This window comes from Elephantulus edwardii, unplaced genomic scaffold (assembly GCF_000299155.1).
Source record: "Elephantulus edwardii isolate Elephantulus edwardi_28Jun2011 unplaced genomic scaffold, EleEdw1.0 scaffold00438, whole genome shotgun sequence".
Taxonomy (NCBI): domain Eukaryota; kingdom Metazoa; phylum Chordata; class Mammalia; order Macroscelidea; family Macroscelididae; genus Elephantulus; species Elephantulus edwardii.
Window position 1 is genome coordinate 457,406 of NW_006400188.1, and position 4,305 is coordinate 461,710.

A 4,305-nucleotide genomic window follows, 5' to 3' on the forward strand; every position below is an offset into this window, starting at 1 on the left:
GGGCAAAAACTGTTTAAAAGGGTTATGTGATTAGGTATTTTTGTCATGACGGGAGTCCCGAATGAAGACTGCATAGTGGAGTGGATCTGGGGGAGGGATTGTAAAACAATGAAAGAATTTTTCTTTTACTTTTCCAAGAGGGTAGTGTACTGGGGGTGGGGGGCTGGGCGGGGAGAAAAGTGCAGCAATGAATGAATGGAAATCCAAAGTCTCTGTAAATTTTCATTGACATAAGTAATAAAAAGAATTTAAAAAAAAAACACAAAACGAATCAACATCCAGGGCTATGAGTTTGAGTTTGAAGTTAAAGAAGGGGCTTGAAAACCCTGTAGAGGGTGCCTTGGTGGTGTGGAGAGAGAAAAAGATGAAGCCGTCTCTGACTGGATTCACCGCCTCGGTAACATGACGGAGGGGCACTCCGAGTTTGAATGTATGAGTTGTTAGTTATGGGTTTAAACCCTGTGAGGTGATTCTACTCTATTCTTTCAGGGTAGTTATGAAAAGGAGAGAGCTTTGTCTCAAATACTTTGGGCATGTTGCTAGGAGACACTATTCCTTGAAGAGAGAAATCATGCTGGAATGAATGGTGGAGGGTCAGTGAAAGACAGATCCTCGATGAGATGGATTGACACAGTGACTGCATGCAGCAATGGGCCCAAGTGTGTCAGAGATTGTGAGGACGGTACAGGACAGGACAGGTTCAGATCTGTTGTTTATAGGTGGTTACGAGTGGTGCTCGACTCAACAGCACCTAACAACAGTGAACAGGCACTGAATATCGCATGGACTGCAAGTCCATCCCAGAACAGGCAAGTCTGTCTGGGGGCAAGTGTAACCAGGGCGCCCCTTAGAGGCCAGGATGGTGAAATTTTATGTCTCATACTTTGAGCATGTTGTCAGGAGGGGTTAATCCTGGGAAAGAGACGTTGTGCTGGGTCAGAGGGAGGGCGGAAGACCCTTGACGAGGTAGATTGATACTGTGGCTGGAACAATGGGCTAGAGTCTGGCACAGATTAGGAGGATGTGGCGAGGTAGGGCAAGCTTCAGCTCTGATGCTCACGGGGTCTCTACACAAGTGGTGGCTGGTGCAACAGCCCCTGAAGCACCACCAGTGTGAAGAGGACTGGAGGAAGGTCCTGGGGTTTTTTAAGCTTCTTTATGTGGGTAGTTAAGGACTTGACTGGTAATGAAAGTTGGCACTTTGAACCCATGTAGTAGCCCTGTGAGCTCGTGTGTCAGGCCATTGACCAAAAGTTCAAATCCTCCAGCTACTCTGCTGCAGAAAGATGGGCCGTCTCCTCCCTCAGAGACTCAGTCTTGGGAGCACAGTGGAGGGTCGCTGCGAGTCATTCTCGAGTGGCTGGAAGTGAGTTAGTGGTTCTGTGGGGAAAGGCCTGGCCATCTGCTCTCATGAAGATGAAACCCCCAATCAGAGTAGGACCACCCCTGAAGGCTCTCAAAGTTGTAAATCTTTAGGGAAACCAACTCCCTCCTCTTTCTCCTTTGGAGGGCTGGTGGATTAGAACTGCCAACCTTTTGGTTAACAGCCTGCCATGGTACTGGTGAGGCCACCAGGGATCCTACATAGTGTCAAGCTGCCAACTTGCAGTTACCAGTAAAACTTTTAACTTTTTTTGGGGCAGCCCAGTGCTTAACCCAACACACAATGACTGCAGCCCAGGAGACCCCACGGGACAGTTCTGCTTTGTCACATGGACTTACTGAGAGTTAACGTGGTAACAGCAACAAACAAACATTAATAAAAAGAAAGTCCAACCATATGGGAGGATGGTGGTTGAGGAGGAGGAGGAGGATGGTAGTTTTAAATAGGGAGTTCAGGGAAAGCCTTCCTGAGGGGACAGTTGAACAAAGACTTGAAAAAGGTGGGAGGGGGTCTTTTGCCATCTAAGAGAACAGCATTCCATGTAGAGAGAACAGTAGGTGCAAAGGCCCTGAGGCTGGTGCCAAGTGAGCAAAGGAGAGTGGTAGGCAGTGAGAATGGGAAGATAATATTGTGGTGTGTTGTCAAGTTGAACCAGCCCATAACTGACCCTCCGGAGGGTGTTCAGAGGCACTAAACTGCACAAGAGGAGAGTTCCCATCTTTCTCTTGTGGAGCAGCTAATGCATTTGAACTATATTCCTTTGGGCTGGCAGGGCAACTCCTTACCGCTAAGCCCCCAGAGTTCCCTAAGGAAAGGGGAGGAGGAGACCACATTCCTGAGGTCATCAGTTTTCCTTGATAGGTCCTGATAGGTTCTGGCTGTGTGTGCTGTGCTGTTGATTCTAACTCACAGTGACCCCATGTGACAGAGTAGAACTGCAGCCCCCAAAGGATTTCCAACGCTGTCAGTGAAAGAGAGGAAGACCCTCAACGAGGTAGATTGGCCCGTGACTGTAACAATGGACTCAAGGTATCAAGGGTATCAGAGATGAGGAGGATGGGCAGGGTTCAGCTCTGTTGTTCATAGGATCACCATGAGGTGTAGTCAACTTGACGGCACCTAAAAACAACAACAGCAACAACAACAACAATCTTTATTGGAACAGATTGCCAAGTTTCTCTTCCGCTTAGCTTTTGATTAGCAGTGTCACCCATTCACCACCAGAGGTCAGCAAGCAGGTCCAGGGAGAAGACAGATTGTCTCTGAGGATGTCGGAGGCAGATGACTGGGTATCCAGGACTGCCTGCCCAGGTTTGGAGCTGCTGGGAGCGCTGGTGGCCTGGCGGGACAGGGGGGAAGGGAGGAGCTACACTACCAACCCAAAGGTGAGCAGTTTGAATCCACCATCTACTTCAAAGGGGAAAGAGAAATGAGCACTCAGTTCTTGTGTGATTTACAGCCTCTGAAAACCTGCTCAGGCATCAGCTATGAGTTGGTTCTGACTTCACAGCACAATGTTACTAACATCATAACATAACATTATAATTTTATTAACACTAACATAAAAATTGGGGGAGAGGCAAGTAAGGAAGGCTCAGGTGCTTGTGGATTTCTCTGTGCCCCACTGGGGGTTGGCAGGGTGGACTTGCCAGATGAACTAGGGGTCTCTGGCCCAGAGTTGGCCAGCATTTGGGCATGCTGGAATGGTAAGATACTGAAGGGCTCTCGGGCCTGTGGTCCTCGGGCCTGTTTTTCATTGTTTTTGTTCAGTCTTCTAGATCATATAGCCCTGGCGTGTCCACTTGCCATACATAGGTAACTTGTAGATGCTGTGAATCTGAACACTGTGACACTAATGTGTCAAATCTGATAACCGTTACCCATGGTGGACAGTGTTTGGTGGCGCTCCCTGGTTGAAACAAGCTTGAGAGCAGGGATGGCATCTACTTCCATAAATAGCTTGTCTCCGGAAACCCTATGAACCTGGAGAAAGGATGAAAGTCACACATGCAAGTGTTGCGGACTTTCGTTCATAGGGTCACTATGAGTGGCCTATGACTCGATGGCATTTAACAACAAAAAAATTAATAATAAAATAATAATAATGAAAACAACAAAAAAATTAGTGTACTAATATTGTCAACAACAACCTCCAGGGGTTTTTCAGAGGCAATTAGTCTCTGACTAATTGAAGAGACTGCCCATCCTTCTCCCATGGAGCACCTGGATTCGAACTGCAGGCCTTTGGGATTGCAGTGTAGCTTCTTACCTTTAGGCCATCAGAGCTTCCTAAACAAGAATAATACAATTTTAAAATATTAACGGTATTGGAATAAAAATTAGCCTAATAGTATTATTAACAGCAATAATGACAGAAGCTGAAATCTGGAGCCATGGTGGCGAATGCAGTTAAGCACGTCACTGCTCACCTGGTGACTCTTTGGGAGAAAGAACTGATGATCTATCTGTTCCCATAGAGAGTCCAGCATAGGAAACGGGGACAGCGCCGCCTTGTCACATGCAGTCGCGAGGAATCAGGCTTGACTCAGCGGCTTCTCAGGGCAGCAACCAGCTCAGACCAGCAAGGACGCCTCTCCTTGACAGGTGGGAGCTCTGGCGCCATCGTCTGGAGGGAGCTGTGCTGCCGACAAAGGCTGCTGCTCTCTGGGGCTCTGAGCTCATCAGCATTCCTGATTTACAGCCTTGGAAAACCAGCTGGAGGATAAACTGCGAGTCGGTCCTAACTCTACTGCAATCAGGTTGAGTCTTGCTGTTGCTTTTTCCCTTTTAGCAGGCACCCTGAATTTAGACTTCTATTCTCCTGAATCTCTTCTGACATCCATTTTGGTCTTTTCTTCCTCTTCTGTCTTTGCAATGACCGTTTGCACTCTTCCTGGATGATACCCTTGATATCCTCCCAC